Source organism: Mesoplodon densirostris, chromosome 4 (assembly GCF_025265405.1).
Source record: "Mesoplodon densirostris isolate mMesDen1 chromosome 4, mMesDen1 primary haplotype, whole genome shotgun sequence".
NCBI lineage: Eukaryota > Metazoa > Chordata > Mammalia > Artiodactyla > Ziphiidae > Mesoplodon > Mesoplodon densirostris.
This window is the reverse complement of record NC_082664.1, coordinates 10,314,711-10,337,141: the sequence shown is the minus strand read 5'-3', so window position 1 is coordinate 10,337,141 and position 22,431 is coordinate 10,314,711. Positions and strand designations below refer to the sequence as shown.

At 51.6% G+C, this 22,431-nt stretch overlaps 1 protein-coding gene across 3 annotated transcripts in view; it reads right to left on the bottom strand.

Annotated features, from left to right (window-relative positions):
- Positions 1-19,662, bottom strand: part of SYNE3 (spectrin repeat containing nuclear envelope family member 3) — a 100,508-nt gene extending 80,846 nt beyond the window's left edge. For 2 of the 3 annotated variants that reach the window (XM_060095682.1, XM_060095681.1), the window contains exons 1-2: positions 19,334-19,398; positions 18,126-18,174 (exon numbers count right to left, since the gene is read on the bottom strand). The gene's annotated coding sequence lies outside the window, so the exon portion shown is untranslated. Of the gene's footprint in view, positions 1-18,125; positions 18,175-19,333 lie in introns of all 3 variants that reach the window. The other variant, XM_060095685.1, reaches the window with a different exon arrangement.
- Positions 19,663-22,431: the final 2,769 nt, after the last annotated feature.

Genomic DNA, 22,431 nt, shown 5'->3' with positions numbered 1-22,431 from the left:
AACAGACGGCCGAGAAAAATCCAGCTCACCCTCGCTTCTCCCTCTCTGTGCCTCTCACTCCATCCAGCCGCCAGGCCAGGTGATGATGAAGGGTGTGCCCTCTAAGGACCCGTGTGAACAGGCAGAGAGAGGGGCCCATCTCACCTTCTAACCCAGAGCCACACCAGGCCCAGCTTCCCTCTGTCCCAGAGCTTGGGAGACGCCTCATTCATTTAATGACAGATCTTGTTGCAACACCTGCTCTGTACCAGATGCTGTGGTTGGTGCTGAAGGTCAGAGAGGTGAACAGGACCGACCAGATCCTGCGCCCTTGGGTCACCTGACAGCCCAGGCTCCCTTCCTTCTGCTGGAAGGTGGACACAGTGTTCAGAGTCTTCTCAACACCCCCCCACCCCCCCAGTCTCTACAATGCGGCATTTCTTGACCTGAGACCTTCTGGTATCCCGTGGGGAGCACTCACTAAATTCACTTTTCAAAATGTCTCTGTGAGGGCTTCCCTGGTGGCGCAGTGATTAAGAATCCGCCTGCCAATGCAAGGGACACTGGTTTGAGCCCTGGCCCGGGAAGATCCCACATGCCACGGAGCAATGAAGCCCATGGGCCACAACTGCTGAGCCTGAGTTCTAGAGCCCGCGAGCCACAACTACTGAGCCCACGTGCCACAACTACTGAAGCCTGCATGCCTAGAACCCATGCTCCGCAACAAGAGAAGCCACGACAATCCGCACCGCAACGAAGAGTAGCCCCTGCTCACCGCAACTAGAGAAAGCTCGCGCACAGCAACAAAGACCCAACACAGCCAAAAATAAATAAATTTATTTAAAAAAACCAAGGGGCTTCCCTGGTGGCGCAGTGGTTGAGAGTCCGCCTGCCGATGCAGGGGACATGGGTTCATGCCCCGGTCTGCTAGGATCCCACATGCCGCGGAGCGGCTGGGCCCGTGAGCCACGGCCACTGAGCCTGCGCGTCTGGAGCCTGTGCTCCGTAACGGGAGAGGCCACAACAGTGAGAGGTCCGCATACCGAAAAAAAAAAAAATGTCTCTGTGGACCAGGGGTTTTAACCTGTCCCCCTCCCCGACAATGGGTAAGACCCCTGGATTAGGCTATGAGGGCTCCCTGAGCCTCCTGAAATCTTATGCAGCATCCTGTGTGTATGCTTGTTCTCCTGGCAACGTCTGCAGGTCTCATCAGCTTCCCAAAGGCCCCCTGACTAGTGCTACACCCGACTCATGGTGTTAATTATTAACATTTCCCCTTGTAAATGACCCAGAATATTCCCTGGGGTGGATGTCACAAACTTTCCTTAATCATTTCCATTTTGCTGGACAGTTATGTCACATTTTTGTTGTTTTTCTCAGTCGAACTAGAACATGTGCAAATTTATCACTGATTTAACATTTGAGCAAGATCTGTACCCCCCTGGCCACAAAGCAGAGCCCTCATCTACTCTTGTATTATCCCGCCCAAGAGGTCTTTTTCTGACCGGGAGAATTCATTTTTCTCTTCAGCATCAGCAGCTGGCCCTCTTTTCAGGGCTGTGTTCCACAAAGAAACAAAGTTTGTGGTCACATGGCTGTAGCTGCCTGGTGTGTAACAAGGAGGACCAGAGACTAACCAAATCTGGGTGATGTTGGGTGGTTAGGCTGGGCTGGGCAGGGTGGGGCTCACTCCTGGTGAGTCACTGCGCTGAACACCCTCCCCACACCACACACACACACACACACACACACACACACACACACACACAGAGTCACGGTCACAAAGGCCTGCCTCTTCCAGGACACTTCCTAACAGCTGCTAAGAGTGTAGACTCTAGAGCCAACTGGCTGAGCAGATTCAGGCCTAACTTTGCTGCTGAAAAACAATGAGGCCTCATCCAAGTGGATTTAACTCCTCTGACTTCACTTTCTCATCTGTAAAATGGAAGTAATAATAGTATGAACTTCTTATCACTGATCTGATTAAGTGAGTTATACTGGTAAACAGTGCTGGTAACCAGTAGGTGCTATATAAGTGTTTTAGATAAATATTGAGGAAAAAAAGATGTCACTTAACTGTCCAGCAAAAAGAAAATGGTTAAGGAAAGTTGATGACATCCATCCCGTGGAATATCCTGGGCCATTTACACTGAGAAACGTGATGATTAACACCATGGAATAATGCTGTGTCTGAAGAGAAAAAAGAGCACGCTGCACACTATTTACAATAGCCAAGACATGGAAGCAACCTAGATGTCCATCGACAGATGAATGGATAAAGAACATGTGGTATACACACACACACACACACACACACACACACACACACACACACACACACAGTGGAATACTACTCAGCCATAAAAAAGAATGAAATAATGCCATTTGCAGCAACATGGATGGACCCAGAGATTATCATACTAAGTGAAGTAAGTCAGACAGAGAAAGACAAATAGCATGTGATATCACTTACATGAGGATTCTAAAATATGATATAAATGAACTTACAAGACAGAAACAGACTCACAGACATAAAAAACAAACTTATGGTTACCAAAGAGGAAAGGGGGGAAAGGAATAAATTAGGAGTTTGGGATTAGCAGATACAAACTACTATATATAAAATAGATAATCAACAAGGTCCTACTGTATAGCACAGGGAACTACTATTCAGTATCGTGTAATAAACTATAATGGAAAAGAATATGAAAAAGCATAATGAATCACCTGGCTGTACACCAGAATCTAACACAACATTGTAAATCAACTATACTTCAATTAAAACTCTTTGCCCTCTAGACCAAGGGTTGAAAAGTTTTTCTGGAATGGGTCAGATTGTAAATATGTTAGGCTTTGTAAGCCAGATGGTCTCTGTCACAACTATTCAAATCTGTAGTTGTAGCGTGAAAACAGCCATAGACAGTATGTAAATGATGAGCATGGCGGTGTTCCAATAAAACCTTGTTTACAAAATCATGTGGCATTTGGGCTGTGGGCTGCAGTTTGCCAACTCCTGCTGTGCAAATTATACAAAAACTGTGTGAAAAAAGATAAAGATTGAAAGGAACACAGGAAAAAGTAGAGCGTTCTCTTAGAGCACTGGAATCATAGGCACATTTTTTAAATGTCAATTTCTTTCAGGTGGTAGTAGTAGTTTTTTAAAAAATTAAAGTGCTTTAAGGCTGCATACATTCTAATAACAAATTAAGAGACTTCACAGTTCCATTCGACTTTTTAAAATAAGTTAGAATTAGGAAGCCCAGCTTTCACATTATGTTGTATAGAAAACGTAGTCCGTGAAGTATGGCCAGCGTGGGACTGAATCTGGCTTCTTTATCTACTAGCTGTGTGACCCCAGGCAAGTTTATTAAACTCTCTGTTCCTCAGTTTCCTTGTTTGTAAAGTGAGGATACCAATGGCACCAACAAGCATACAAAGGCCTGGCACTGGGCTTCCCTGGTGGCACAATGGTTAAGAATCCGCCTGCCAATGCAGAGGACACGAGTTCAAGCCCTGGTCCGGGAAGATCCCACATACTGCAGAGCAGCTAAGCCTGTGCACCACAACTACTGAACCCACGTGCCACAACTACTGAAGCCCACGAGCCTAGATCCCATACTCCACAACAAGAGAGAAGCCACCGCAACTAGAGAAAGCCTGCACACCGCAACGAAGACCCAACACGACCAAAAATAAATAAATAAATTTAAGACAAACAAAAGGCCAAAAATAAATAATTAAATTTAAAACAAAACAAAACAACGAAGGCTTGGTGCTGAGCCTGGGGTACAGTAGGCCCTCAATACAAAGATGTGCCTTTCAGACTTACAGGACCCATAGGACCTACACAGACAGGCTCTTGCTGACCCTGGGTCTGTGTCATCACCAGGATCAAGGCAGACTAGAAAACCCAGCATGCTTTACTTCTCACCTAAGAAAAATACTCTCCTATGGTTTTCAGGTTTGGTTTATAAAAGGATACAGAACAACTTGAACCCCACTTTCATTTAATAAATGGCACCCCAGCTGTGAGAAGAACAGCCTAAAGAAGGCAGGGTTTGTTCCAAATGGGAGTTTTCGGAGCAAGGGAGCTCTCGGGGCTGCACTGACCGAACCCCTGGGGAGACCCACGTCCCCACAGGGGCTCAGGCCCAGCGTGCTTCTTCCTGGGGCCTGAGCCCCTGGGCCCTGAGTCTTGAGGAGGCAGAGGGAACAGAGTCCTCTCTTTTTTTTTTTGCAGAAAGGGGCACTTAGGGTTCAGAGTCAAAGGCCTTTCTGACTTCATCCCTCCAAGGCTCCACGGCCAGTACCTGAGAAAGTCCACAATGTGTCCCAGGACAGTTGAGGTCCTTCTCCATCTATCTCTGCAGCCTCACCTCCCACCGATTCCCACCTCCTCTTCCTGAGCCAGAGCTCCCTGGGGCTCCCTGTACATACCATGTGGCTTCCCCCCTCAGTGCTCTTCTTTGCCTGTCCACATTCATTCATCAGTTCTGGCACCACTGCCTCCAGGGAGCCCTCCAGGATTTTTCAGGGCGTACCGGGCTGGGAACTAACACTGTTAAGCATGAACCGGGTGTCAGTCCCCATGTTAGGTGTTTACACAGCTTATTGAGGTCTCTCACCTCTTGTTTATTTATTTATTTATTTTTTTGCTGTATGCGGGCCTCTCACTGCTGTGGCCTCTCCCGTTGCGGAGCACAGGCTCCGGACACACAGGCTCCGCGGCCATGGCTCGCGGGCCCAGCCGCTCCGCGGCATGTGGGATCTTCCGGGATCGGGGCACGAACCCGCGTCCCCTGCATCGGCAGGCGGACTCTCAACCACTGCGCCACCAGGGAAGCCCCTCTCACCTCTTGTTAAGTAGGAATGATTGTCTTCTTTATATAAAGACATCAAGGTCCAAAGTGGTTCAGTGACCTGCCCAAGTTCATACAGAAGGTGTCCTGCTGCCTTGTTCTCCCCAACAGTCCCTTAGAAGAGCCCAAGAGGTTTAAAACTGTCCGCATTCTGCTGGAGTTGCAAGGTGGTATCCACTAAGCCATCCAGAAGAGTCCATCCTCCTTATCTCGATGCCGTGCCTGATATCTGGAAGCCTCAGAGCACCACTAAGACTTCCCCCAGGAGCCTTCACCTCCCTGGAGTCCAAGGTCAATCGTAAACAGGCTGTGCAGATTATAATTAGCACATGCCAGTTCCTTCCCAGGCTTCAAGACGCCAGTTTTACGACGTGTCTGTGTGAAGCCAAGGGCACCGGCCTTGGGGACAGATTTAAGTCTTCAGTCCTTGCTCTCTGGGGTGGGGGGCAACATGAGGGGGTCACCAGCAGGGGTGAGTCACGTCCTTGCAGACACAGAGATGCCACCCAAGCCCCTTGGACCTCAGGACCAGGGGCTACCAGCACCCAGGCAGCAGGGAGATGCCACCTGGGGCTCTGGGGAGCAGCGTGTTTCCCGGGCATGGGGCACTTGGCCCTGCCGGACTCCGCTCCTCCCTCCCGGAGGGGACTGTGTCCAGGGCTGAGCTCCCCGTCAGTCCCAGCGGACAATAGCTCACTGTTGTGTGCAGCGCTTGGAAGCTGACCAAGCGCATCCCCCTCCTTATCCCCCTGATGGGAGGGAGTTTAATCCCTTTCCTCCTGGAGGAATCTGGGCTCCCCAACAATCCCTTAGCAAAGCCCATGGTCCTCCTGCTGCTGCCCAGCAAGGTCACCCGCACAGCTGGGGGAGAGGGGCAGTCAGCATGTGAGCCCCATTCTTTGCACTCCCGCCCAGGGGGCCGGGGTCAGACGCAGGGGGCCTCCCACACCCGGCACAAAACAGCACATGACCTCCTAAAATGTGTTTTTTCTCTCCTGTTGCACAATGTTAGCTTTAGTGGATTTTCTTGCAAGAACTGATGGCCTACAAGAGTTGCACGAAAGGCAAATGTCACCCTCCCCAGCGGACCGCGCTCAACAGTAGGGCCGCCACCACCCAGGGGAAGGTGTGTCCATTCTGCATCCACAGGAGGGGAGCCACACGTGCTGGGCCTGAATCACTTCCCCTCCACGGAACTGCAGCCTTCAGCCTGGCAGCAACTGGCCAGGGCATGTAACCTTCGGATATGGTCTGTTTACTTATTGCTTGCTTGTTGAAGCTAGATGATTCTAGAACCTTCTAGAATGTAAGTTCCATCAGAGCAAAAACTTTGTCAGTCGTGTCCACTGCTCCCGTCCCTCTGCCTAGAACAGTGCCTGGCATGCGGTAGTCCCTCGGCAAGGAGTTGGTGAACCACTGCTCTACATATTCAGCGCCACTCATTTGTTCAAGAAACCTTTACAGGTGCCAAGTGCAGCAGAGAAAATACTAAGTTGGGACCTTCGCTTGAGGAGCTCATCATGTCGGGGGTGGGAGGGGAAGACGAATGAACAGAGAAGGCCCGTTAGAGAGTTAAGGTTCAGCTCAGAGGGGACACAGCGTAGCGAGAGACTGCCAAGGGAGGGAAGAGCATGCAGGACAGGGAACAGCATGTGCAACGTAGCAAAGCATGAATTGGCATCTGAGTAATTTGTCCCCGGCATGGAGGAAATGAAGGCGGAGGCCCTCAACCCTCATTCCTCCATCCTACAGCATTTACTACCCGCTCTGTGCTCAGGGACAGGCAGAGGCTGGCCCGAGGACAGGGTGGTTTCTGTCTTCACGTGCTCACAGACTCGGGGGACAGCAGAGCCAGTGATTCTTCATGCACAGGGGCTCTGGGAGCTCAGAGGAGGGGCAATCAAGTCTGAGGGGGCACCGAGGCTCAGGGGGCAGATGACCCCTCTTACGCTGTCCATTGTGACCCAGACTGCCCAGGGCCACGGTCAGGATGGCAGGACTCTAACTAGGGTGACCCAAGTGTCTTGGTTTGCCCGGGGCTTCCCCAGTTTTAGCTCCCAAAGTCCTGTGTCCCAGGAGACCCCTCAGTCTTGGGCAAACTGGGAACAGCTGGTCACACTTACTTCCACCTTCCTGTCCCCTCCCAACACCCCTCCCCCGCCAACCTCTCAGCCACTCACAGGTGCGGGCTGGGTTTTTAGCAGCCAGTGTCCAGGGCAGCTTTTCCCGGGGTAACCGAGTGGGAACAGAGGGCACAGCATGGGTGGGGCTAATGCCTGTGTTCCCCCTTCTCTGATTAAGTCTTCAGACAAGTGCAGGGGCGCAGAAAACACTGGCTCGGCCACCTTCCCAGGCTGCTGCAGGCTCTCTGGTCCCTTCACTGTTTCCCTTGTCTGAGCTTTACCTCCCGAGGCCTCCCCTATCTAAGGTCAGGCTTCCTCCCCAGACTTCCTTTGTGCGTTCAGAGTGAGACCCATTGTAGGCGTCCAACACACACATGCTGGGCTCAAGAAACAGGCAGCTAATGACGACTTTTCCATCTCCATTACACAGAAGAGAAAACCAAGGCATAAAACTGGTCAGGAATCCACCTCTGTTATTTATTTCCCAAGATCCTGATGATTCCATTATTCAAAAGCAGCTGCCTTAAATCCGGTCTTCTAGAACCCTCCCTACTAGCCCTGCAGAGACACACACCACAGACGTTCTCTCCCAGGAGGACTCAGAAAAACTTAAAACCTTGCCCAGATGCCTGTTTCCACGCTGGGGCTTCTAAACCAGAGCTCCATGCAGAACAACAAAGTTCCCCCTAAAATATTCACAGAAACCCCTCAGCCTGGTGCCTCCCCAAACTGCTAGAGGGCTGTGAGGTCCCCCAAATGATGCTGGTCTCCCCAAGAATCTGAGGCACAGCATGGAAGAGTTATAAGAGCCTGGCTCTAGAGGAAAAGATCATTAAATTAACCACCTCCACAAGTCCCTAGAAAAACTAGATTTATTCTCCTGTCTGGCTGTCTGCAAGGGCATCACACAGAGAAAGCTAGGTCTTTCAAGTCAGTCTTCAAGCTCTACCATTTATTACTAGCTTGTGTCCTTGGGCAAGCTCTGTAACTTCTCTGGGTCTCTTTCTCCATAAAGTGCTAAATAAGATCTACTGGGCAGGGTTGCTGGATAAAGGGATAAAACATCCCTGTACTCTTGAACTCTGTGGAAGGGAGAGGAGATAGCTAACCTTCATGAAGGGTGTGCTATGTGCCAGAAGTGAACTGTCTTGCGTTGATTTGATCGGCCCCACTATTATTGCCTCTACAGATGAAAGAACTGAGACTCAGAGAGGCTAAGCCATCTGCCCAAGGTTCCACAGCCAGCCCAGGACCAGTGTTCTCCCTCCCTCTTCACCACTAGACCTAATATTTGCTGATGAATGAACTAAGTACAGTAACTAATACTAGGTTCTATTTTAACTGACAGACATGAGTCTCAGACCTGTTTCAGAGCTCTGTTAGTAAGAGCTGAAATGATTAGAACAGTGACTTGCCCACATCTTTAAGGTCCACCCTCCACTGCAAAGAAGGTTTCTAGAGCAGGGGACTGCTAAGCCGTGGCCCACTGCTTGTCTCTGTACAGCTCTCTAGCTGAGGGATGTTTTCATTTTTAAATGGTTGGAAAAAAATCAAAAGAAGAGTCATACTTCATGACGGGTGAAAATTACATGCAATGCAAATTCCAGTGTCCCCAAGTAGTTTTATCGGAACACAGCCCGCCCATTCATTTCCAAAGTGTCTATGGCTGCTTTCTAGATACAACGGAAAAACTGAATAATTGCAATGGAGACCAAATGGTCCATGAAGACAAAAATGCTTACCATCTGGGCTTTCCTGGTGGCGCAGTGGTTGAGAATCCGCCTGCCGATACAGGGGACACGGGTTCGTGCCTCGGTCCGGGAGGATCCCACATGCCACGGAGTGGCTGGGCCCGTGAGCCATGGCCGCTGAGCCTGCGCGTCCGGAGCCTGTGCTCCGCAACAGGAGAGGCCACAACAGTGAGAGGCCCGCGTACCGCAAAAAAAAAAAAAAAAAGTACCATCTGTCCCTTTACAGAAAAAGTTTGCTGACCTCTGTTCTATCGGCTCAAGGGAAAAACCTCACCCCAACCCTACCTATCAGCATAGCATTCTTCCAGGTCTGGGAATCCAGAAGATTCCTTACTACTCCTTTCAGGAAATATAATAGTATGCAGCCCCTGATATCCGGAATGGGCTGATCAGGCAAAGTTTTCCAAATGCCGAGAGCCGTGTCTTCAGCAGAGTTTTCCCTCTGGAGTTCCCTTACTTAGAGACACGTAGGTAGTGTTTGTCATTAAGGTGAGGTCTTCCCAGCACTGTCAGGGACGTTGTTGGAGCCACCTACCCATGCCCTTCAAGACGGTACCGGAATCATACCTGGATCCTGGATTGGGTTCCACCCTCCCCAAGGCGGGCCATGGCATGAATCCCTAGAAGACAGTTCAAACACAACAGGAACCTCACAATCACCCCGAAAGAAGGCACCCAGGCCAACTCTCCAGTGATAATAGGTAGGTGCCCCGGGACACAAGCAGAAAAAGCCAGCTGCGGTCAGGCAGGGTTTGTTCACCTGAAATTCTATTTCTGTTTCACTTCTGGAGAGTTTAAAGGGCAGCTATGGTGAGCACTCCTTGGATCCATCAGGATGTCAGGCTTTGAGGGGCCCTTGGAAGTCATCGAGTTCCATATTTTTACACACTTTGGCCATTTGTGCATCATCACATCCATGGTTTGGGCCACATCTGGGGATGCCTGCACTATTATTTTTTCTCATTCGTTTGTAAGAAATTCAACCTGTTGAAACTTATATTTATTTTAAGAGAAGACTTTTTATTTTTACCTTAAATAGAAAGCCAGGGTGAGGATCGATTGCCATGTATAGAACATCAAAAGGAATAAATGCAATGAATATAAACACCATTTATTTATCTCTATCTGGTGGTCAGCACATAGAGAGAGATGGGCGAGTGTCAGACCAGATTAGCTCCGCACGAAGATGGTCTCTGCACAAAATCCAGTGCTTCTCAACCATCCCTGTGCATGAGAATCACCTGGGGAGCTTTGACAAAATACAGATAAGCAGTCCCAGGTCCAGAGATTCACCCTTTAGCCGAAGGCGGTGCCCAGGTGATTATGAGAACATAGGATAATCAGAAGGATTAAGAAGAAAAAGTCAAAAGGAAGATGGAGAGGAAGACAGAAGGGAGTTATGTCACCTGTGCTTTCAGTGCACCACAGTCATCCTGTCTGTTACGAGTAGCCCCCTGGTCCAAACTCAGAGCTCTGACCTAGTTTAAGCTCCCTCGCTGTACTGAAAAGGACCCCAGGCTGGACTGGGAGTCAGACAATAGGGCCTGGAGTGGTGACATTGACTTTTTTCCCATACTTAATTCTGTGAAAGAACAAAATTGCATTGGCCATTAGGGATGGCTGGGACCTTGAGAAGGAAACGAATGACTGAGGTATGTGGTCTGCACGCTGTATACCCCAGTAAGAGTCCTCCAAAGGGGACAGGCTTAGGCTGGGTCGACTCCAGCCCATCACGCCCCCCCTGGACGGGCCTCGGCCAAGAACACCTGAGCCTGGGCTGACTCACCAGCAGCCGCGCTGGATGCAACAAGTGCCAGTGCTGGGGCCGAGGCAGGCGGAAGTGCAGAGCTCCCTTCCAAGTGACCCAACTTGTCACCAAAGTCACGTCCCAGCTAGGGAGAGCCTCGGGGGAACGGGGAGTGCTCGGGAAGGCTGGAGAAGGAAGAGACTGGAACTGGGACCAAGCACCTGCTTGGAGCTGCGAATGCCTCGTAAACCTGTGATCACATCTGCCCCTCACACCAGCTCTGCAGGGAAGGCGTGACCAGACCCCCTGAACCAGCGAGTTGTCCAGGCCCGTAGAGCTTATGTGACTTGCCAAGATCACACTGCAGGTGGCAGAATCAGGGACTCAGCCCAGGTCTGTCTGAAGTCACCATTCCAGGATGCCGGCTCCACACCTCAGGCCCAGGAGCAGAGAAAAATCAGGCAAAGTAGAAGGTCTAACTGTCCTTTGCATAGGAAGGCAGGTGACAGCTTGCTCTGTGGGCTAAACTAGCATTTAACAATCTCTTAGCTCCAGGCGGGGTTTTGTGGCTTGTGGTACCTGCTCACACATACCAAGCGCGGTGAAGAGTGTAGCGCGTGTCCCACCCAACTTTTCAGAGAAGGGAATTGAGGCCTAAAAGGACAAAATTAAAGGGTCCATCATGGGGCCTCTCCCAGCTGCCTGGGAGCTGAGCCATAGTCCCTGGGATGGGACAGTCTGTTTAAAGCATCCACCTCCCCCCACCAGACTGCTCCCATCCAGGGCAGGGCCATGTCCATCTCGGTCAGCGCACTGAAGGAATGCGGCTGCCCAAGGAGAGCAGCTTCCAGGGCGGAAGGGCCCAGATCTCTGGCATAAACGTGTGCCTCTACGGCTCCCGAAGCAAAGTTGGCTCCAGCCAGGAGCCGATTCCAATAGGGGACAAATATAGGAACTATGGGGACCTCCCCTCCCTTTCCCAAGGGAGCAAGCAGCAACGAGCAAAGACTTAAGCATTCAGGTGGTTTTATCCAGAAGGAAATGGGGATGAGACACCACAAAATGGACTTTTTTAAAAATCCATTTTCTAAAATTATTTCTGAGCAAAGTTGAGTTTGAAATCAACAAACCGATATAAACAGGCCAATTTCGTAAACCAGGCTCGATGGCTGCCTGGCTCTGAGGAAAGGAATGTAACCTGGCAACCCCAACTGGCTCACATCCAACCTACAACCACCGGCTTGTGGTCACCAAGTTCGGACAGCTGGTGAGCCAGCCGCAGGTGGAGATCCTTGGGTCCAAGCTAGCAAAGGGCGCGTGCAGGGCAGGGTGCTCCAGGGTGGGCCCCAGCTCTGGGTAACCGGTGGCATTCCTGAACCCCTATGACACTAGCCACACAGAGAGGATTTCCTTTGAGGAATGGCCTGGCAGTGTGAGAGCCTTTGGGGATTGCACAGAAAGAACTAGAAGCCTAGTAAGGAGGCCTGAGTCCTGGGTCTGACTCACTGCGTCCTGCCCAGGGCACTCCCAGCATGGAAAGGCCAGTGTAGACCTGCATGAGCTCTGGGGTCAGATAGTCTGAGTTCAGTTCTTAACTCCACTGTGAGCTAGCTGAGGACAGGTGAGTTAACCTCACTGTAAACGGGACAATCAGAGCACACGTCATGGAATAGCTGTGAAGATAAAGAGAGAAAATGCAGAGAAACTTCAGTAAGGGCTGAACAGATGTTAGCTGACATGATAAGCCAGGCAAGGGGGCTCAAGGCATCCCATCCAGCCCATCAGCTTAGTCATTTTCATTCATTCATTGATCCATTCATTCTTGCATTCCGTAAATACTTGTTGAGCAGCTACTATGGCCAGGCTGCCCTGGGGACAGAAAAACAATCTCACCCTCCTGGAGTTTTCAGGTAGATGAGACAGAAGCTAAACTGGATTGTAAATAAATAACTAAGATAATTTCAGGTAGTGATAAGTGCTAGAGAGACAATAAAACAGGGAGATAAGGACATGGTAGAGAGGGGCAGGGGATGAGATGGGCATTGCTGGGTGGGCAGGATGACCCGTGGAGGCTGTGACTGCGAGGTGAGATTTCCAAGAAAAGGAGCAGCCACGGAAAGGCCTGGGGGAGGCACGCTTCACACAGGGGGAGGAGAAAGAAGGAAGACCCACCGAACGCTGGGCGTAAACAGGAGAGAGAACAGACGGCAGGTCTGAGTGCCAGAGAGGCCGAGAGATGTGTCCAGAGTTCCAGGGCCAGCCCCCAGAGAGTCCAGGAAAATGGACGGGTCTCCAAGGAGAAAGTCCCCTGAAGAGGGCCACAAAGGGAGAGAAGGCGTGTGACACCTTCTCTCCCCAGCCTCGGGTCACCTTTCTCCTCTGTGTCCTGGGAATTATTAGGATGTGCCCTGACCGCTTCATTCAGGGGTGGTGTGAGCATCAGCTCCCGTCAAGTTTGTAAGATCCTGTTTTAAACCGTAAAGGCTTTTCGCTAAATAATAATAATGAAAATAATAATAATCTCTTTCTGGTTGGGATGGGAGAATAATCCCCTATCCCTGCCCTCCAGGAGGTTATACTCTAGCAGGAAATCAACACGAAAACTGAAAACGACCTATCACTTGCAAAGTGCAATGAGACCATGAAAACAAAACCACCAACCCTGACCCGGTAGTTGAGGAGGACTTCTAGGAGGAGGTGATGTCTAGCCAGGTGTTGGTGGGGAGGTAACAGCTGGGCAGAGGTACCTCTGGAGCACAGTCTGGAGGTGGGAAACATCAGGATGAGCCTCCTCCCAGGCTGGAGGCTTGGGACTTAATCCTTAGAGCAAGGGGGCGGGGCGGGGAGGGGCATTGGAGGCAGATAAACAGGGAATCACCTGATTAAGTGACCTGACCCCTCCTGGGAGGGGCAGGGGGGCAGACTGCAGAGGCCAGACTGAAGGTCCCCAAATACCTACTGTGAGGCTGTGGTTCTTGGATGAGAGGAAACATTCAGACTTCAAGGCACCTTAGAGATCTCCTAATTCCAACCTCCCTTTTTTTTAAAGGGCAGGAAACAGAGACCCGCCCAGGTGAAGGTCAAACAAGTCTGTGAATGAGGGCGCCTCCTAGCAGCACAGAAAGGCCAGCTCTTTGCAACAGCAAGGGAAGAGTCTCCCCCAGTGAGTCAGCCCTGCTGCATTATTTCAGCAAATGTCACTTGGGAGCGGCTCAGCCCTTTCCAGATCTCAAATACAACTCTTGACTTAGAGTTCAAGCAGCGGCCACGGTGGGCTTCGGCGTCTGAGGAGTGAAGGGTGTGCTCACACACAGCACCCTTAAAACAGGCTCTCGTCTCTTTAGTACTCCCTTGGGGTGAAACTCCTGCCTCATCAATTACCTGTCATGTGATTTGGGGCAAGACGGCTAATCTCTCTGAACCTGTTTCCCCGACTGAAAACTGGGGATCACCACATCCATGGCACGAAATTGCTTTGATAACTTATAAATATATCCAGCATGCCCTGCAAAGAGTAGGAGGAACCCTAAGAGGGCTTCCAGGAGGAAAGGCACTGCTTGTATGTTTCTGTCCACGTAAGTCCTGGAAGTGCTGTGGTCACCGCTTGTTGTAGTTCTCTTCTGACTTTTTAAAACTGAAACGATAGCATCAGTTTAATCTCAGATATACCACCCATTTCCCTGCCTTGTAGTACTAGTAGGAGTAGCAGCACAGGTGTGGTGGGTGGTGTCCTGATGAGAGTCACATCCGTGTAGCAGCACAGAGCGAACTGTCTTCTCTAACTACGTGCCTCACATTCCCTCGGCCGTAAAACCAGCAGATGGGTCCAGGGGACCTGAGGTTCCTCCCAGCTCAAATATGTCAGGATTTTCTGATTTCAGAAGCATAAATCATGAGGCCAGGACTTTAAAAAATCCTGTTGATCATCTGAGATGGCAGAGTGTGAAAGTCACGTTCTTGTTATGACCTCGGAAGAGGGAGATTACTTCTACTGAATGAGAAACCATGTATCTGTTATACAACAGGATTTGTGTTGGTTTCATTTTTTAAACCCAGGCAGATTAACATTTGAATCTCTGGGAAGAGTGTGATTTGCTAACAGAACTTTGTGAAAATGCTCTATATTACCTTCTAATTTTGTTTGTATGTATGATTTGATATATAAACAATGGAATATATATTGTATTACATTATATATGTATTATATTTACATATTATATACATTGTATATGTATGTATGTTTTTTATTTGCAAGTGATGAAGCATAAAAATATATATATATATTTTTTGCGGTACGCGGGCCTCTCACCGTTGTGCCCTCTCCCGTTGCGGAGCACAGGCTCCGGACGCGCAGGCTCACGGGCCCAGCCGCTCTGCGGCATGTGGGATCCTCCCGGACTGGGGCACGAACCCGCGTCCCCTGCATCGGCAGGCGGACTCTCAACCACTGCGCCACCAGGGAAGCCCCCATAAAAATATTTTTAAATAATGCCCACGAGCCCACAGAAACAGTGGATCCCACTGAGAATGGAGCAGGCTGACCCTGTACCCTCTCCCTTACCAAAGATGGCCACCTTGATTTTACATTATCATTCCCTTGCCTTTTTTTTTTTTTTAAACCTGCTTAAATTTATGAAACAGGATCTAGGTATAGAGGGGTGCATGAAACATACCTGTACTAACAATTACAAGGTGAATTCCCTCATAACCCCCGCCCCCCCCACCATGACCCTCTCAATCCCAGTCTCCTCTCCCCCCAGCCCAAGGTGACACTTGACTTTTATTTAAGGTAATCACCTTCTTGCTTTTTGCCACCATTTTACATCTCATGTATATATTACATGGGATGTATATATGTTAATCAACTCATGTTAGTGTGCTTGTGTTTTGACCTTTCTAATTTCCTGAGCAGCCTCTGCCTTCCCCTGAGTCTTTCAAAGTATTCTGGGTATGCTAGGATTCCCTTTGCCAGATCTGCAGCCTAGAAATCCAGGCAAGAGGTGCAGGCCACACTACATTGTTGCAGCGACATTAGGAGGATTAGTAATAATAAAACCATGATAACGCCTCTTTCTGGTGTGTCCCCACCATGCTGGGCATTCTGCTGAGTGTTGTCCCCAGTTGTCTCATTGATCCTCCCAGCAACCCCACAGGGAGGTGTTGGGGCCTCTTAACTCTGTTTTGTTTTGTTTTGTTTTTTGCGGTACGCGGGCCTCTCACTGTTGTGGCCTCTCCCGTTGCGGAGCACAGGCTCCGGACGTGCAGGCTCAGCGGCCATGGCTCACGGGCCCAGCCGCTCCGCGGCATGTGGGATCCTCCCGGACCGGGGCACGAACCCGTGTCCCCAGCAGGCGGACTCTCAACCACTGCGCCACCAGGGAAGCCCTTAAGTCTGTTTTGATGATGACAAAATCAAGGCTTCTGCTGCCAGGACCGCCCGTCTCCCCATCTCCTTCCTAGCTGCTCACTGCCAGGGAATTCATCCTTAAGTCTTGAAGCAAAGATTCCTTGGCTGGTGGGTAGGGGCCGAGAGGGTGGACAGACACTTCCCCAACTTCCATCGGCTCCTCCCAGGTTCCTCTCTCTGTGATCCAGCTGGGCTACTTTTAGATATTACGGGGAAAAAAAAAAAGTTTGGAATCCACTTCTTCCAGCAAATGTCAATGTCTTAATGTTGATTGGATCCTGCCTCATCAGTACTGTCCTCCTGATAACTGACGTATAACTCTGTCCTTGTATTGTCTGAGACAGGCAGTGTGGTGGAGTGAAGAGCATCAAGTCAAAAGCCCTGAGTTCAAGACTTGTGGTTGCTGGGGGAGGGGGCTAGGGAAAGGATGGAGTGGGAGGCTGGGGTTAGGAGATGTAAGCTATTATATATGGAATGGATAAACAGCAGGGTCCTACTGTATAGCACAGAGAACTATATTCAGTATCCTATGATAAACCATAATGGAAAAGAATATTAAAATAATATATATATAGGACTTCCCTGGTGTTTCAGTGGTTAAGAATCCACCTGTCAATGCAGGGGACACGGGTTCGAGCTCTGGCCCAGAAAGATCCCACATGCCGCAAAGCAACTAAGCCCGTGTGCCACAACTACTGAGCCTGTGCTCTAGAGACCGTGAGCCACAACTACTGAGCCCTTGTGCCACAGCTACTAAAGCCCACGTGCCTAGAGCCCGTGCTCTGCAACAAGAGAAGCCACTGCAATGAGAAGACCGCGCAGTGCAACGAAGAGTAGCCCCCGCTCACTGCAAGTAGAGAAAGCCCGCACACAGCAACAAAGACCCAACGCAGCCAAAAAAAAAAAAAAAAAAAAGAATACATATACATGTGTAACTGAATCACTTTGCTGTACAGCAAAAATTAACACAACATTGTAAATCAACTAACTTCAATTAAAAAGAAGAAGAAGAGGAAGAAGGGGAGGGAGGAAAGAAAAGGAAATTAAAAAAAAGCCCCGAGTTCAAATCCTGACTCCACCACGCCTGGCCTCCGAATCTCTCTCCTCATCTGTCCCTGGGCCAGGAGTGGCAGCCTTGCCTGCAGTCAGAATCCTAGGAGGTGAGAGACAGGAAATGCTGCCTAAGAGCCCACAGTCCCCCAGAGTCCCCTGCTGGTGCCTCTCAAATCTCTCTCTGCCTGGGTCAAGGACCAGCTTTCAGTGCCAGAAGAGCTCGGAGGGAGATGATCAAGGCCACCCGCCATTTGACAGACATGGGGACATCAAGACAGAGGGGGAGAGGTTGGAACTGAGGGGCAGGAAACTCAGATGTCCTAACCAGACCCCATCACCCCAAAAGTGACACCTGCTCCCATGTGCTGAGGCTGACACCGCACAGAACACTGCTGAAGGGAAGTCCCATTTCATTCTCTCAGCGGGCGCTATGGTCATCCCGTCTCGTGGGGAAGCAAATTGAAGCTCTGAAAGGTGAAGTAACGTTTCCACGATCACACAGCTGGGAAAAGGCTAAGGTAGGGCTGGAACAGCTAATCTGACGTCCACCCTCATTTCTAACAGCTGAGCAATACGGGAGGCCCCACTGCCCACTGGGCACCCAGGGGCTCCAGGGCGCTTTGGAGGTTGTGCTGGACTTGCCCGGTCTTGCCTCCCCAGAATGGAGATCACCCTGTAGCTAAGCCACGTTCCCCCAACAGTCCCCACCCCAGGTTTCTGCATCACAAGGCAGAGTGGCCACCCAGGCAAGGACAGGTCCCTGGCTGTGGGAAAACATGCAAAACACCCGGGCTAGAGGTTTGTTCCCAAGGAGACGGAAGGAACTCAAACGTCCCCTGAAGGGTGCCTGCATGGGACAGAGGCCAGCCTGCACCCTGGGGCAGAAACCTGAGCCCAGATTCTCACCACTTCCCTCAGTGCCGCCAGCAAATCCTCAGGTCCCCTCCTCAGGAACCCCAGCAAGAGAGGAATGAGTTCCAGAAATAAGCCCTTGCAGCCCACACCCCCTCCAGCTGCCCTCCAAGGGGCCTCTCTGGCTGCAAATGATGCCCCGGGGCCAGCAGGCTTGGCACAGCTGTGGCCGTCTGCCTGAGGAATGCACAGACCCACACGTGTCAGAGAGCTCCGCTGGGGCATGGTTACAGGAAACAGGGCAAAACAGCCTGTTGGCACAGTGCACTCCCCCTCTGCCTCCCAGCTCCTAACCTCTGATAGCTGTTGGCTGTCCCGGCTGTGCAGGAGGCAGGGCTGGACCCTTCAAGAGACAAGTTCTGTTTTTGGCTGTGTGGCTCTGGGCAAATCACTCCCCCTCTCTGGACCTGTTTCCTCTGGATGAAGGAGGCTGTCCTGTCAAGCTCAGAAGGGCAACAATTTTGTGACATGCTCCCTTTACTGGGAGGACAGTCACTTTTCCCCACTGTCTCCTCCTGCCCTCCTTCATGCGAAACGAGGCATGCCCACCCCCCCTCCGCCCCGGGCACATCAGGCTCCCCCACTGGCAGCCCTTGGCTGTAAAAGGCCCCTCATTAGTGCCAGGAGGAACCTGGGAGAGGGTCCCAGGGCAGCCTTGGGCCAGAGCTTCAGGGCCAAAGTGATAAAACAATAACATTTATTATCACCCCACTGCAGCTGGAGTTCCCCGCCTTAGAGTTTTGAAGCGGAGGTCAGTGAGCTGCGCTCGGCACTCACTGCTCCTGGGATGACCAACAGGCCACGTCCACCAGATCCACTGTTTGGAGTCAAGATCTGAAGATTCTAAGAGGAGTCAGCATCCATCCGGGGCTCTTTCAAGCCCTACAGGAGATTTCTGCCCTCACTCTCCCCTTCTTTAGAGATGTGGGATGAGGCTCAGAGAGGCTGAGAAGCTTGCGCAAGGCTGCACAGCCGGGGGTTCTGAAGGAAACTGATCCTGCCTGCGGGTGCGACTTCCTCTTCCTACCGTGGGCTCTGGGCTCTCTGAGGCACTACGGAGCGAGCTCGTGGTCGCCCGGAGTGGGTATTCCTGCCGGCGTTTACCGCCCGGTCCGGGGACACGCGGCGGCGCGAGCCCGCAGGGACAGGTCCGCTCGCCCCAAGCGGAGGCACAGCGAAGACTGGAGGCGGCGCCCAGCCCTCCGCGGACGCGCTGCCCGGGGCTTACGGGCTTTTTCTTGGGGACCTAACCTCCAGGGCTGGGGAGCAGAAAGGCTAGGGGATTTCGCAGGCGGCAGGAAATGGTTGGGTTTAAACTAAAAATACCCGCCCGCCCGCAGCTGTCACGCCAGAGCTCCCGCCCCCGCGCCGGGCGCGCCTCCCCAGGTCCCCTTGACTTTCAGCTACCCCGATCCCTGGGGGACGCGCCACGGCTGGGCCGGGGGGTTGAGGACCCGACCCTCTCAGTCCCCGTCCCGGCCTCCCGGCCCCGCGCCACTTACCCGGCCGGGAGCTTGCAGGAGCGCGGCGCCGCGGGCACTCAGGGCCGAACCGCCCTACCCCTCCCTGCGTCCGGAGAGGCTCCGGGCTGGGCGGGGCCAGGGCGGGACCCAGACACTCGCCCCCGCCCCGCCCAGTCCTCTGGGGACGCGCCAAGGGAGCCGCCCCCAGGCCCCGCCAAGGTGGCGGGGCGAGAGAGGGACGCGCCGGGCTCCGCGCGCTCAGCGGAGGCCCCCGAGGCTCGTCCCCAGTCTGGCGGGCGGAAGGAGCGCTGCCGTAGGGGGCCGCCACTCTCACCCCAGGCCCCGCGCCCGGGGCTGCCCTCTCCGGCTCGGGAGCCGCCCCGAGCCCCGCCCCGCGCCTGCCTCCGCCCGAGTCTCATCCTTGGGGGTGGCGCGGAGCTGCCGCGCCCCGGGGGAAAGTTCGATCTGAGGACTTCCTCTGTGCGTCCAGCCTTGGGGAGGAGGCTGGGGGCCTGGGAGGTCTTGCCCTCTAGGAGCCGAGATGGGGGCAAAGGCAGGGGCACCCCTCCCGGAGGCGCGAAATCCAAGGAGGAAGTGACACTTATCAGCCAGCCTGACAGAGGGGGCGCCCCATCCGGCCCCTCCCACCCCACAGTCCCAGAAGCCACCGTGCGAGGGATCTTCGCGCCCCCGGCTCGGATGGGAGACCCCCAGGATGCCGAGGGGAGGCGATGGGGGGGGTGAGTCACGAGGAATGTGAATCCCACCCATAATCAACCTCCTACAAACCCGAGGCGCTAGAACGTGCCTCCCCTCGGTCTCCCCACGCGACCCGCCCCCCAGCGGACACTTCCTCCCACGCGTTCGCAAACCCCTGATCCAGGGACTCCAAGTCTTTAACCTTACAGCAGAATGTCTAAATCTTATCTGCCTCTGCCTTTGTGCTCCCAGCACATTCAGGCCTTTGGACTGTCCCCCACCTCAGGGCTGATCTTTGTCCGAGTAATCACAGGTTTGCAGGATCGGGTCCGCCTCTTTTGGATGGGGATGAGAGCCGCTCTGGAAGGATACAACTTGCAGAACTCTGTACCACGTGGACTCCAGTCTTCACAATTCAGGTGTGGCTACGCCCATTTTGCAGATGAAGAGTTAAGTAAATGTCCCAAATCTAACGCTTCCCTGAGGGTGTTTTCCTCTTTGGTTCCTTAGTGAGGCTGGCCAACCCTCTATCAATGTTTGTTGAATAAATCAGTGTAGAAATCAGCGTCCTAAGAGAAAGATTAAATTGTAAAGCAGGACCAGATAGTAATAGAGTGTGTGTGTGTGTGTGTGTGTGTGTGTGTGTGTTTTCCAAATGGAGGGCAACGTGGAAGGATGCCAAAGCTCAGAGTAAACGCTGGGTAGACCTAGCCTGAGCTGAATGCCTGAGTGTCAGCCACACTTCCTTAACTCAGAACCCATTCACTAAGTTGTAATTATTCACAGGGTCAGAGGAGATACACACAAAGGGCCTCTTTCATCCTTGCCCTTTGATTGTTCTAGGTGTCCAGTTATGTTCGTCATTATCATCCTGACTCCAGCTGATATGCTGCTGCAGGCTTTGGGGTTGCAGCCGTCTAGCTGAAGGTACAGACAGCGGTCAACAATTATTATAATACTGGGCATCTGGATAATGTGCTTTGCTTTTCCAAATGCTGTCACATGTATCTGCTCGTGAAATCTCTGCAAAGATCCCCCCCAGGTCATTAAGAAAAGTTTCCTGAGTTCTCTCATGACGGAAACAGGTCAGGTGATTTGCACGAGGATGAAGACGGATCCACCAACGCTCCTGAAAGGGTGAGGCCCTTCAAGTCAGTTTCCTGCAGTGAGAGGCAGTTTGATGCAGTGGGGAGTCAAGAGCTCAGGCTCTGGTGCCAAACCGCCCAAGTTAACGACTTTCAGCTCATTACTCAACTTTGGCTTCCTCTTCTGTTAAATGGGTCTAATAATAACAACCTCTTGAATGGTTTTGTGCCTGGTATTGTGAGCACCCAGCTCAGGTGAACTGTTCTGGAGATAGTAGGATCACTATGGTTCCTGGGAAACAGCTATTTAGTCTTTTTTTTTTTTTTTTTTTTGCTGAGCTGTGTGGCTTGTGGGATCTTAGTTCCCCAGCCAGGGATTGAACCTGGGCCCCCAGAAGTGGAAGCTCAGAGTCCTAACCACTGGACCGCCAGGGAATTCCCTATTCAGTCTTTCATCAGACATTTCCTGAGCACCTACTATGTGCTAGTCCCTGGGAATATGGAGAAGAATGAGTCATACTTTCGGACGATCACCCGAAAGGTCGTCACAGGGCAGCAATTCTGTGTCCAAGGGGCTGTAGCCTGAACAGGGTAGTGTGGTACAGAGATGGACTGTTCCTCCCACTACAGAGCACCTGTCAGAGCTGAGAGACCCAAATCCCAGGCCCAGCTCTGCTGCTTGACTGAGGGAACCTTAGCAAGCCGGGTAACCTCTTAGAACCTTGGTTTTCCCATCCGTTAAATGGCGATAGCAATAACATTTCATAGGTGAGAATACATGGGATAAAAATATTTTATAAACTGCAAAATACCATGCAGACATTACTAGTTTTATTATTATTATTAGCTTGAGCTTTACAGGGCTTAGTGCTTTTCAGTATAGTCCTCCATTGCTTTCCTTAAGCCTGCCATAAAAACAGGAGCTTCCTTTTTGTTCATTTTATGGCAGTCTTTTGTCTGTCTTTTCCCCCTCCAGTCCTACTGTGTGCTTGTAGGGTGAGCGGATCCACCACCCTGGTTGTCAACCTCTCTGAGTCGGCTGCCTTCCCCACTGGCAGCTGCCACCCAGTAACTGAGTTGGGGCACCCCTGCCTGATGGCAGAGTCATCTCAAGCACTAAGTCCATATGGAAGGGAAAAAAGTTGAATAAACAATGCGGGAGAATGGGGGAGTTTGCAAGTAGGAAGGCTATAAAAACTTCAGTTTGTCGTCAGCATTACCCACTGCTACAGAAAGGAGTGGAAATGAAAGCTTATCTGGAAAGAACATTCTGGCAAAGGCAGGCGGGAGAGCCCCTCTGTCATCTCTGCAATTGAGCACGGGAAACCCCACCCAGCCTCCCTTTCAGACGTG